This window comes from Schistocerca piceifrons, chromosome 1 (assembly GCF_021461385.2).
Source record: "Schistocerca piceifrons isolate TAMUIC-IGC-003096 chromosome 1, iqSchPice1.1, whole genome shotgun sequence".
In the NCBI taxonomy this organism is placed as follows: Eukaryota; Metazoa; Arthropoda; class Insecta; order Orthoptera; family Acrididae; genus Schistocerca; species Schistocerca piceifrons.
Window position 1 is genome coordinate 270408400 of NC_060138.1, and position 14601 is coordinate 270423000.

Sequence of the window (14601 nt, forward strand, 5' to 3'; positions counted from 1 at the left end):
AATTCATAATTCCAATTTATTTGTCTCGGAGGGGGACATCCAGTGACAACAAAAAAATGGCTCTGAGCACTATGGGACTTAAAATCTATGGTCATCAGTCCCCTAGAACTTAGAACTACTTAAACCTAACTAACCTAAGGACATCACACAACACCCAGCCATCACGAGGCAGAGAAAATCCCTGACCCCGCCGGGAATCGAACCCGGGAACCCAGGCCAGTGACAACACTCGACCCCCACCCCCACCCCATGTCTGGGTGGCGGGGGACAACTTTGAAATCTTCAATGGGAGCCCAGTTTTTTATTGCAGATTATGATTCTATGGAAAAATTTAGAAACGTTTTGTCTGAAGCATGTTCTCCGTTTCACCACATATGGTGCTGTAATCGGAAGAATAGAAGTGGGTAAACAATCGTAATTTACGACATGCTACTCAATGGCCCTTGAATATCCAATGGCATGTGGGATCCCACCTCCATGCTGTGAGGTTAGGACACACCAGTATTTCATAGCTTCTAACCGGAGACCCCATTCGCAACTTTGTATTCCTGTGACATATCGAATAGGGGACTACTAGACGCGCCACTGTGGCCATGGCTCGAGGCGAACGCTACTCTACTTTTCCGATCAGAGTAAGTGTTTAAACGTAGTACGCCAATTTCAGTACACCTAGTGACCTGCTTTTCAAATGATCGTACACAGTGCTGAAGCATATCTATGGGAATGCCAGCACCGGTGTTTTTTATGCGGTCGATCATGTCTTCACGGCCTGATGGCACTTGCTGGTGCACCCTATCTTTTAAATGTCCCCAGATAAAGAAATCCGGCGACGTTAAATACGGCGGTCCAGGGCCACATCTTCCGATCCACCGACCAGTGTAAACACGGTCGATACTTCCCGTGCTTCAATTGGGTAACGCGCTGGGCAATCGTCATGCTGAAACTACATACGTTCTCGAACATCCAGAGCAACGTCCTGCAGTAGTATCGATAGTTGCTGTTCCAAAAATGTTCGATCTTTGTGTCCATTAAAAGTGCCGTCGATAAAATACGAACCAACGAGTTTGTTCCCCAATCACGTTTATGGTCATCTTGCCATAACCAGTGGGGATTGTCTACGCTCAAGTAATGCATGTTATGCCGATTAAAGCTACTATTGACTGTGAAAATAAACTCATAGGATAACAGTACCTCGGAAAATGACGCGGGGGCTCGTTTACATTTGTTGATACGCCCATTCACAAAACACTATCCTGTTACGGAAATCGGTTCCATGAAGTTCTTGACGCAGTGACACTTGGATAATACTTAGGACGATGCAGTGTTGTGGCAGTACTACCTATGGACATACCGTAATATTGGTGTAATTGCCGGGCGATTATCCTTGAGTTAGCCGGCCGTTGTGGTCGAGCAGTTCTAGGCGCTTCAGTCTGGATCCGCGCGACCGCTACCGTCGCAGGTTCGAATCCTGCCTCGGGCATGGATGTGTGTGATGTCCTTAGATTAGTTAGGTTTAAGTAGTTCTACGTTCTAGGGGACTGATGACCTCAGATGTTAAGTCCCATAGTGCTCAGAGCCATTTGAACAATTTTTATCCTTGAGTTGTGTTGCACTGTCGCTAGTACAGCTGTTTCATTAGTTTCTCCTGTAACACGTTTGCTTCGTTTCCTCTTGCCGGTATGGACGCTGCCTTCAGACATAAAGGTGTTCACAACATTAAAAAGAACGAACTAGAGCGAACTTTCTCTGGAAAACGCTCGGCATACAACAGCAGCCTAGACATTTCCCCTACATTCAGTGTAAATCACGAATTTCAATTATTTTTTCTTCTGTGGTTACAATATTCATCGTCGACTTGCACGTCTGTTCTCCAAATGATAGGTAGGTGTGCAGGCAATAAACACAGCGTGAGTATTGTAATGTGTAGAGCTGCCGTCTGTTCTACGTCTGCAGGATTCGTGAACTCCAGTCGTAGTGTACTATCTGTTATGAAGCGTTGTAGTTCGCTTACACGGCCATGGTGGCGCGTCGAGTAGTCCCTATTCAATATGACAAGAGCAACACAACTTTGCGAATGGTGTTTCCAATTAGAAGTTATGAAGTACTGGCCAGTTCTAACCATGCAGCATGGTAGTGAGGTCCCACATGCCATAGGATATCAAGGGCCATTGAGTGGCACGTCGTAAATTACGATCGTGTATCCATGTCTATGGCCAACGGCTTTGCCGCAGTGGTAACACCGGTTCCCGTCAGATCACCGAAGTTAAGCGCTGTCGGGCTGGGCTAGGACTTGGATGGGTGACCATACGGTCTGCCGGACACTGTTGGCAAGCGGTGTGCACTCAGCCCTTGTGAGGCAAACTGAGGAGCTAGTTGATTGAGAAGTAGCGGCTCCGGTCTCGGAAACTGACATACGGCCGGGAGAGCAGTGTGCTGACCACGTGCCCCTCCATATCCGCATCCAGTGACGCCTATGGTCTGAGGATGACACGGCGGCCGGTTGGCACCGTTGGGCCTTCATGGCCTGTTCGGGAGGAGTTAAGTTTAGTTTAGATCCATTTCTATTCACCCGATTACAAAGTCATATGTGGCGAAACGTAGAAAATGCTGCAGACAAAACGTATTTAGATTTTGCCTCAGAATCGTAATCTGCAATAAAATGCTTGGTTTCCATTGAAGATTTTAAAGTTGCCCTCCCTCACCCACGCACGGGGTGGGATGGTGGGTCGAGTGTGATACCGTTGGATGATCCCCTACGATGTGCATTTTCGACATATTTCAATGTCTTCAGTTAAAATGAACACCCTGTGTATGTGGTGTCTGTTCTTTTGGACATATCGGAAGGAACAGACACCATTTTGATCCAGCAGACACTATGAATCAAGATACAAAAATTACAGGCACAACTTATATTTAATTAAGGCGTGGACAGCCAAAGATGCTCACCAGGTTCGAACTCGTACGGGAATCGGCAAAATTCCGCGCGTAATGAGGATAATGGACAAGGGGCACTACATACATAGTTGTGGATAGGTTGAGAGTGCTATGATAGTCTCTGCAGTTGGGATGACCACTGTGTCCGGATGGTGCAGTGGTGAGCGCATCTGCCTAGTAAGCAAGAGGCATGGGTTTGAATCCGGTCCGGCACAAATTTTCAACCTTTCCCAATAATTTAAATCAACGCCCACTCACAGCCAATGTATGTAATTCCTTTGTAACTTGTATCTTCATCAACGCATAGCTTCAGATCTGGGTTAGCAATATTTAGCCCACCAGGCACCAGAGTATCACTTAAGTATCATGCTCTGTCGGTTCCGCCTATTTTTATAACCGAAGTCATCATACAAACCAATTCCATCATGAAGCGACAAAGATGTGTTTCCACTGTTTCATGACTGAAAGGAAACGTATAAGTTGTATTGCATCATGTTTATCATTTTCTTTTTGTATCCACAATATATTAACATTTTGTTTGTGGTATGTTTTGATTTATCCAAGGTCTTATCACGTATTTATAAAATTATAAGAATGTATGGTGTCTCTTCTTTTGGACATGTCCAGAAGAGCAGACACTACACGGAATCCACAGCTGTGATACATTATATGTCAATTGAAATTGTAGGGGAGGGGGGGGGGAGGGGGGGAGGATGGAAAGGAAAGGGATTACTGATGTCCTCTGCATGGGGACATTATGCGGAATCAGCGGCGATGAGTGAAAATGTGTCTCTGACTGGGATTTGAATCCAGGATCTCCTATTTACTAGGCAGGTGTGTTAACGACTGCGCCATCTGGGTCACAATGTTATGGAAAGTGCATGGACTTTGAAAGGGCACGGCCGACTTCCTTCCCCGTCCTTCTTAATCCGATGAGACCGATGACCTCGCTGTTTGGTCTCTTCCACCACACAACCCAACCCCAACCCATTGATTGGCTTCTCGTTGCTGGAGCATTGCATAACATGAAGGAAGGAAGCAAAAGATGTATCATTTGCACACAGATGAGCACTTGGCGCTATCTTCAGAAATGTTAGTGTCTATTGTGCCTGATGTGTAAGTATAAGTTTCGATGTTGGATGTACGCTCATACGGCGAGAGGTGGGAACACGTAAGGCAGCTAACGAAATTGGAAATTTGTGGTAAGTTCCTATGAGACCAAACTGTGAAGGTCATTGGTCCCTAGGCTTACACACTACTTAATCTAATTTAAACTAACTTACAGTAACGACAACACGCACACCCACCCCCCAGAGAGGATTCGAACTTCCGACGTAGGCAGCCGCGCGAACCGTGGCAAGGCCCCCCCAGACCACACAGCTACACCCAGCGGCAGATAGCTAAGAAAATTGTCGTTTTGGTTGTCCAGGTGTTACGGCATAGGGAGCATCGAGCACTGTTGGATGCGTTCGGGGGACATTATGCAGGCCATCCACAAGCACAAACATCATCTGTCAATTGTGTTGATGGAGGAATAGAATACCCTACCATAAGAACTCCTTCCCAACCTTGTGGCCAGCATGGGGGCACGTTGCAGAGCCGTCCGTGGTAATCACAAGCTCCATTAACAACCATGTCCCACCTTTCGTAATATACAGGCACTATCATAAATCGCAGTGTAGTTATTGTCTGGGAATAAAAATGTCATTTCAGTTCGTTTCACACGTATTTCTGTTTTACCTTCTGTACTATGCTATAGGATTTTCTTTCTATGTATGGCTCAAAATTTCATCGAGCTATGTTACCTGGGCAGAGAGACGTTATTCGAAAGTTACTTTCATCCTTACATTTTGCACACCAATGTGTTTTTCAGTGCCGCCCGAAGTGGCCGTGCGGTTCTGGGCGCTGCAGTCCGGAACCGCGAGACCGCTACGGTCACAGGTTCGAATCCTGCCTCGGGCATGGATGTGTGTGATGTCCTTAGGTTAGTTAGGTTTAACTAGTTCTAAGTTCTAGGAGACTAATGACCTAAGCAGTTGAGTCCCATAGTGCTCAGAGCCATTTGAACCATTTTTGTTGTTGTTCAGTTTACAAGTCAGTGCCCACTGATATGTATTCAGAGTAGTTGTTTGCAGCTACAAAATTATTTGCCTTATTGTAGATTATTGTGTGCTGGTGATAGGGGTTAAACTGTAATTGTTTAATATTGGAGGTGAATTTACATTGCATATTATACAGAGGTATTGCATTGCAGGGCACTGAAAACGTCTTGGAATTTCTTTTGAGAAACGAAACCACGTCATCTTTACAGAGGTCACATCACTGCGCTCTCCAGTACAAGTAGGCATTAACACTACCACAGAACCTCTTCGTTCATAAATTCGTATCTCGCGGTTTTGTACGTTAAAGAAGCATCACAAATCCTCTTTCCTTCATCACAGTTGTAAACAATGCTTGGGCGCACAAATATGAAAATGAAAAAAATGTTCAAATTTGTGTGAAATCTAATGGGATTTAACTGCTAAGGTCATCAGCTCCTAAGCTTACACACTACGTAACCTAAATTATCCTTATTCAAATTTGTGTGAAATCTAATGGGACTTAACTGCTGAGATCATCAGTACCTAAGCTTACACATTACTTAACCTAAATTATCCTAAGGACAAACACACACACCCATGCCCGAGGGAGAACTCGAACCTCCGCCGGGACCAGCGGCACAGTCCATGACTGCACCGCCTTAGACCGCTCGGCGAATCCTGCGCAGCTGGAAATGAAAAAGAGTAGTATAAACATTGTATTATTTCTGTCTTAAAAATACATATCGCCTATTTGGATGAGCATATTTAATATGGTACAGATACGTAAATGCATGGTTAAGTAAGAACGTCTTGAGATTTGTTCTGTTCACGTTAATTCTTCAGTCTTCTTTGTTAGCAACAGAGGATATAATGAAAACTGATAATGCTTTACGTCATGCTAGATGTCTTTCACGAATAGAAATAGTAGTCCGGTTATATTATGGTTTTGGCTCATGTGTGCCACAAACAGTCCATCAGTTTCTGCGAATTTATTGGGCTTTTGAGAAGCGTCTACGCAGTAGTCTGAACGTTGATAGCTCGTGCTATATTGATTGCACGGAGGGCTGTGCATCGATTTAACGCCAACCGTAGACAGTGACAAATTGCACACTTTTAGGCACTCGACGTCACCAAACGCCCCCCAAACGTTTTATCAGTGCCGTGCCGAAAGCTTAGTGACAGGTGTTTATCTCCCGAGGTCACCTTAATGCAACCCACTGCTCCCATACAAGTGGTAGTAACCCTAAAGTTAGAACGCTGCAAAGAAATTTCAAACGAAAATTACTTTTGCAAATGTTGTAGTCATTGACCGAATATTTTACGTTTATGTGATGTACTGAGTTAAATGTTCAACCTTTAGTTTGCCTCACATCTTACATTTCAAAGATAGCACTTTAGAAGCAGTTTTGAGCTTAAGCGTTTTAAACGTGACACACAATGGCCATTACAGAAATCACTATGGCTTTGTCGATGGAAACTGGTTGCAGGATAATCACTTGGCAGCTATTTGTGAATTATCTAACAAGGTTTTCTTGCCGTTTTGTAGATGGTCTTTCACTCAAAATATTGAAGGATAGAAAGAAATATCTTTACTTTTGTTGTTAAATTTAAGTGCGTCTCGCTAGTTGTATCACTATTTACTTTTTTTGTTATTAAATTCAAGCATTTCTTCTGTTTGGTATCGGTAATTTGTACGTAAAAATTATAACGATGCATTCAGATTGACCTCTGTACTTTCTAGGTACTCTGCAAACCGACTTGTTCCATGTGATTTCGATATATATATAGTATATATGCTCTGTGGAATATGGAATTATCAACGAGAATAAAATAGCGGATACTTGCTGGATCTTAATCGTACAGTAGGCTCCTATATTACCTAAATTTGTAATGTGCTCCAAGCGTCGTTTTTGTGGCACACCTTAATGCCGTGGAGGAAGTTCAGTGCATTTTAATGCAACTGTTACTAAGATAGACTGCATGGTGAGCACTTATAATATACGACTGCAAATAAGATTCAGTTTAACAACAAAAGTAAGTGCGTAAATCTCGTGCATTGCATAAAATACAGAATTGTAAAAACAAATTATTTCGTGGAATAGAAGAAACTGCTTGGAAGAATTTCAGTAGATTGCTTTTATATATACTGTGTCGGCAGTCAGTCTACATTATCAGATAAGTAACGAAAGATTTTGGCAACAGCTCATATCTGAACTAAGGTCAGTTTTAATTGAGAATAATGAAGATCAGGTTTTACCAAGTTGTAATTCTCTTGACCTTAAATGAATTATTTACAATACATTTGTGAGCTAAGGTATCTAATATGACGCCATACTTGCAGTGCTATTTAAACATGAACCTACAGGACTGTCACGGGGAGGCTAAGTATGTTACCCTTAGAGCACGGATTCAAGAAATGAGAAGCCTTAGAGTATGGAACCATCAGATAAAGAAAAATGAAAAAGACAAAGGAACGTCAGCTCTGAGATTTGTGTGACATGAAAATGAATCTGAATCTTAGGTGATCTGAGTTGTTTAGAAAGCTGACTACTGTACGTATGAACAGGTCAGTGTGTGCGCTTCGGGTGTGTACGCGCTGGTTTCTGGTTTAACTATTAACTTTTATGCTATCATTTATCTTGTATCTTTCAATGAGCAGAACTAAATGTGGTGGGTTTATAATTCATTTTTAAAACAAAAAAGATCTTTTGCAGGAAACAAACCAATAATTATTTAAAGGATATTACTTACAATTGATTGTGTTTCATAATGTCTACTGGAACTGAAAACAGTATGCTTGGAAAGAAAACTAATCGTGATCGCTGTGTATATATATATATATATATATATATATATAGGAATTGATTTACACTAATCAGCCAAGATATTATGACCACTGACCTACTATCCATATAAACCCATCCAGGCAATAGCAGCATCACTTGGTGAGGGGTGACTGCTAGTCAGACACAAGCACGGTGCGTGTAGCATCAGTGAGTGCGCTGTCCATGTGTAGAATGGGGAAGGCATGTGATGTATCTGAGTTTGACAGAGGGCAGATTGTGATGGCTCGGAGGCGCAACACGAGCATTTCGGAAACTGCACGACTTGTCTTCAACACGTGGCGAAACCAAGGTTAAACCACTTCTAGACGTCATGGGTTTGGGCAGCCAGCACTCACTACAGCTGTCGGACGTCATAGGCTGCGCAGACTGGTAAAATAGGACAGGGGGCGAACTGTGGTGGTACTAAAGTGCGCGTCATTTATGAGGGCGGCCGAGTTTAGGTTCGTTCTGCGCATCTGACGTCACAAAATACAGTCAGCCAATGAACAGAGAACGACGTTGCCAGAGCTCGACTGCAGTGCAGAGCACGGACGAGTGTCTTCAGTTTTAGAAACGTTCAGACATAAATAAAGTAATTGAACAAAAGCAGTGTCTTGATAGCAGACTTACTTTTATAGAAAGTTTGGAAAAAGCATTCTTTATACCAATTGCTTCGTATTCTATTAATTAATTAAACCAAACAAGCAATAAGCCTCCTAATTCAGGCGATAGCAAGGAAAGGTGTTTGTATCATTCTCACTAACCGCTTTTTCGCAATACAGAGCAGTAATTGTTTATTTCCTATTGTACTTCGACGAAAAGTGAATAATTCATAGTCATACCAACAGCGTTTGTCGGTATTTTGCGTGATATTTTAAAGTCTCTCCGGGAGATATAACGAATGACAAGCAGCAGTAGCATAGTGGTTAAAGTGTGTGGCTGCATAAGTGTAAGGTTCTGAGTTCAAACCCTGCTCGGTGTAAAATATTTTCTTTGTTTAAAAACAATATCGAAGTATCTTACTTCATGAATTTTATTCGTTTGAATGTAATTTTTTGAAATTTCTAGTGGCAACTAAAATCGACTATACGGAAAGCATACGCTATGGACTTTTACCTCTGCAAACTCTTCAAAATTTCATGCAATGGTATACTACATCTAATGCTGCACAATAACTGCGTTGAACTTCGAAACAAAATTAAGTCATTTATGGGGGGGGGGGGGGGGGGAGGGGGCGTTATCAGTCAAGAAGATGTGTAAAAATAAAATTTTTGGGCCAAATAGTTTTTGTGAAATCGAATGATAACCTGTGTCAAAGCAGTCGAAACACCATGTGTCTGCACAGGCGAGCAGTGCAATGATGACAAAATCGCGCACATCGCGGAATGCAGGGAGCACGTCTCTGTAGCAGCGAAAGTGTTAATGCGGCCGTGGTGGCTTTACTTCATAAACTGCACGCTCCCTCCTAAACGTAAATTTGCGAACTATACTATGGCGCTGCTTCTCTTTGCGCGTACAACTGGCAACGCAGCAATCTCCCGCGTCTGGGCGGGCATGCGCGAACCACCAAGATAGAAGAACTGAACTATAACATCGGACTTTAATGCCGGACAGAGTACAAGCGTGTATGAACACACAGTGCACCGAACACTCCTAATACGAGCCTCCACAGTCGGCGAACTATGAGTGTGCCAATGTTAACACCACGACCTCGGCAACTACGACTGAAATGGGCACATGACCATCGGCACTGGACGCTGGTGCAATGGCAGAGCGTTGAATAGTCCGATGAATCCCAACACCTTCTACATCCTGCCGATGGGAGGACGGCAATTCCTCGTCCTCTACGTGAACAGCTCCTTGTTACCAATATTGTGGGTCGGAGATAAGCTGGTGGCGGTTCAGTTATGATCTGAGGAACATTAACGTGGGCATCCATAGGTCCAGTGGAGCTCGTGCAAGATTCCATGACGGCCAAGGGCTATGCTACACTGTTTGCAGACCACATACAGGCCTTCATGACGATCATGTTTTCCAACGGCAATGGCATTTTTTAAAAAGATAATGCGCCATGTCACAAGGCCAGGAGTGTGATAGAGTAGTTAGAGGAAACAGTGGCGAGTTCCAAATGATGTGCTGGGCCCCTCCCAACTCGCCAGATATGAAACCAAGCGAACAGATCTGGAATGTGACTCAATGTGGCATCAGAGCTCATCACCACTCTCCTTGGAATTTACGGGAATTAGGTGACTTGTGTGTGCAAATGTGATGCCAGCGACCTACTGAGGTCTCGGTGCTTACATGCCATGATGTGTCGCTGCTATTATCTGTGCCAAAGGTGGACATACCGGCTGTTAGGTAGGTGGTTATAATTTTCTGGCTGACCACTGTATGTCTGCGAGAATATCACTTGATGAGGCACCCCCAAGGCATCCTCATGAAATTCAAATCGTACCAACAGACACAAAAACTGTTGGGCACGGCCCAAGGTATCGACCAAAAGCTCTGAAAAACCGTTAGTAGGTACGTTATTGGATTTTGCAGTCTACCAAAATGATTAGCCAGAGGGCTACCTAAACCTTGGGACCCAGACGCCTGATCAAACAATTGATTCGCGGGGGTAGCTGCTGGATTTGCTCCCACCTCCTAACTTTCCAAGTTTAAGAACGCTGCTTGGACCGCAAATCCCTCGTTCGCTCATTCAACTGCCCGACCCTGGTAACTTCAGGATGGCCAAGTTGCAAGGAGGTAATGTCCCTCAAAAGATTCCTCAAGTGTGCCAGTTGGGCCTGAATTCTACCAATTTGCCTAACAGTAGGTTCACTGTCCTGTAAAAGGACAGGTTCCGCAGTACCTCATCCAACGCCACAGAAATATTATCGAGAGAAACACCTACCTTCCCAGTGGTGCCCACCAAAATGCAAAGCTGGATGCCAAGTAGTTTAAATGGCTCTAAGCACTATGGGACTTAACATCTGAGGTCATCAGTCCCCTAGACTTAGAACTACTTAAACCTAACTAACCTAAGGACATCACACACATCCATGCCCGAGGCAGGATTCGAACCTGCGACCGTAGCAGCAGCGCGGATCCGGACTGAAGCGCCTAGAACCGCTCGGCCACAACGGCCGGCGATGCCCAATGCCACACACAACCTGGCTGCCAGCTCTGGAACACTTGCAAGCTATCCTATGTTGGTGCAGTTCTCCATCTGCCAAACGACTAAACGGTTGTAACCACCCCATCCAAGAGGTGCCACGTTTATCAATAGCACAAGGAAATATGGTTAGTGACACTCGTATGGATCATCTAATGAGTTGACTAACTTACTGTAATGCCTTCAAACCCATAACAAAATAAATGACATTGTAGAAATGAGAATGGGTGTCATGGAAAAATTAGTAACAGGGACATACAGTACACAAACAGATTTATCAACTAATATCAAGAAAGAGCAAGCACATAAACAGAAACTTCAATGGTGTAACGTTTCATTAATACGAACTCAGCTTGATTGGCAATAGACTTGGGGAACCCAATGGCATTTAGAAGTAAATGAGACTGTCTACTTTGAGTGGAAGGATCCCATTCTAGGCAAGCACACTTTGCTATATCGTTCCACTAATTGGTCTCTCACGTCAAAATATAATTAAGTATACATTTGACACTGGGAGTGGGTACTGCGAGTTGAAGGCTGCTATAAGAAAAAGATGGCCATGAAAACGATTGATAAGCTTCTGAATTTGCCGAAACTACACAACATTACCTATGCAGCTGGTGAAAGACGAGATGCTGTGTCGTCTAGGAGCGGGCACTGCCAATGCTGCTAGGTCGGAGGCGCATCGCACTGCGAGGCAAGACCCAAAATATGTCACTTAGCAACAGACATGAAAAATCATAAAAACTACTCTAATATCTAACAGTAGACAGGGTTACCCATTGCTAATTACCTTAAATGTGAATTCGCATGCATTAAACTCTAGTTGTACTTAAGAACTACCCTCCAACAACTTTTATATACTAAACACTCAGGCATTCACAGTGGTAAACACAATCGGAGGGAAAATCTAACATGTAAAACTATGTCAGTAAGCCCAACATGCAACAGTGAGTTAAAAAGCGTTGTCTTCTTACGTGGTGGCGGCGTCTGGGAGATCTGTGAACATTTTAAAGACAAGCCCATGGGTTCAAAGTAACGAAACAACAGGGCAACACAAAAAAGGCAGTGAATACTGACAGTACAACCTCCATGAAGGGAAATGATATTTCGATATTTATGTGTCCATCTGCCCGACTTGCGACAACCGAGTCGCGAAATGCCGCCGCACCGTCTCGCCGAGATATTGATGTTTCGACGGCAGTTCTTCTCCGATTCTCCAGGTTTCCATGTTTGTGTTTATGTATTCCTGTAACCTCGAGAAGGAAATGCATTGCAGACTCTGAAACTCTACAGGCAAAGCCGGACAAACGTCCAAACGTGTGCAGTTATACCAAGAGTAAAGAAACACAAGCAGTGAAACTTAACTATCGTTACGATGAGACGTAACTGATGAGCACGAGGATTACGCGGTCCAGTCCCATGTCTCGGTTTTGTTTTTGGACTGCGAATCACTATTTCCCAATATCTTTGCTCCACGATGAGGTTGCACACACACATGTATTGAAACGTGGAGGTAACTCAAACTCTCACAGCACGGAAGTGTGACCCAAAGCACAGTGGCGAGGGCGAACTGGGTGGCCCACTTAGCGCTTCATGAATACAAATTCAACATATGTAACTCAGGTGGGGCTAAGCACACTCGGAAAAAAACACACACACTCAAAAACTGGCGTGACACTCAAGGGTGTGCCCATACGCACTCGAAACTGATGAGGAGATAGGTGCGACGCAACAAATGCGTGCCTCACTCACTGTCATAAGCAGTCGTAAGAGTGGTAAGCACCCCCACAACACCACCAGAGACACAAGACTGGCCCAGGTTTCACACATGCCAGATGACGATTCCCCCATCAAGGATGCAAAGCCCGAAGTCACCCATGTATCAGTCATGACCCCAGAAACAGAAAGCATTCGCCCAAACACCGATAAGTACCACCTATAATTATGGCATTCACATTCCAGATCAGTGTTCCGTGAGAAAAGCAGTCATGGAACAGAAAGCAAACAAAAAACCACAACTATAAGATGGATGTGACGCTGAAAAATGACAAAGATAAAATGCAGTAGAGTCAGACACAAATGTCCATTACAACCTCGTTTTCACTCAACCCATATAACAAAAAATAAGCCCAATATAACACAATGTTTACACAATAACATTTACAAAACATATAAAAACAATACCTAAACTTTCTATTACTAAACATCTACATCTACGTCCATACTCCGCAAGCCACCTGACGGTGTGTGGCGGAGGGTACCTTCAGTACCTCTATCGGTTCTCCCTTCTATTCCAGTCTCGTATTGTTCGTGGAAAGAAGGACTGTCGGTATGCCTCTGTGTGGGCTCTAATCTCTCTGGTTTTATCCTCATGGTCTCTTCGCGAGATATACGTAGGAGGGAGCAATATACTGCTTGACTCTTCGGTGAAGGTATGTTCTCGAAACTTCAATAAAAGCCCGTACCGAGCTACTGAGCGTCTCTCCTGCAGAGTCTTCCACTGGAGTTTATCTATCATCTCCGTAACGCTTTCGCGATTACTAAATGATCCTGTAACGAAGCGCGCTGCTCTCCGTTGGATCTTCTCTATCTCTTCTATCAACCCTATCTGGTACGGATCCCACACTGCTGAGCAGTATTCAAGCAGTGGGCGAACAAGCGTACTGTAACCTACTTCCTTTGTTTTCGGATTGCATTTCCTTAGGATTCTTCCAATGAATCTCAGTCTGGCATCTGCTTTACCGACGATCAACATTATATAATCATTCCATTTTAAATCACTCCTAATGCGTACTCCCAGATAATTTATGGTATTAACTGCTTCCAGTTGCTGACCTGCTATTTTGTAGCTAAATGATAAAGGATCTATCTTTCTGTATATTCGCAGCACATTACACTTGTCTACATTGAGATTCAATTGCCATTCCCTGCACCATGCGTCAATTCGCTGCAGATCCTCCTGCATTTCAATACAATTTTCCATTGTTACAACCTCTCGGTACACCACAGCATCATCTGCAAAAAGCCTCAGTGAACTTCCGATGTCATCCACCAGGTCATTTATGTATATTGTGAATAGCAACGGTCCTATGACACTCCCCTGCGGCACACCTGAAATCACTCTTACTTCGGAAGACTTCTCTCCATTGAGAATAACATGCTGCGTCCTGTTATCTAGGAACTCCTCAATCCAATCACACAATTGGTCTGATAGTCCATATGCTCTTACTTTGTTCATTAAACGACTGTGGGGAACTGTATCGAACGCCTTGCGGAAGTCAAGAAACACGGCATCTACCTGTGAACCCGTGTCTATGGCCCTCTGAGTCTCGTGGACGAATAGCGCGAGCTGGGTTTCACATGACCGTCTTTTTCGAAACCCATGCTGATTCCTACAGAGTAGATTTCTAGTCTCCAGAAAAGTCATTATACTCGAACACAATACGTGTTCCAAAATTCTGCAACTGATCGACGTTAGAGATATAGGTCTATAGTTCTGCACATCTGTTCGACGTCCCTTCTTGAAAACGGGGATGACCTGTGCCCTTTTCCAATCCTTTGGAACGCTACGCTCTTCTAGAGACCTACGGTACACCGCTGC

The 14601-nt window shown here is 43.8% G+C and overlaps 1 pseudogene; it reads left to right on the top strand.

The window, feature by feature from the left end:
• Window positions 1–2212: 2212 nt before the first annotated feature.
• Window positions 2213–2330, top strand: LOC124727062 (annotated as a pseudogene).
• The last annotated feature ends 12271 nt before the right edge of the window (window positions 2331–14601 follow it).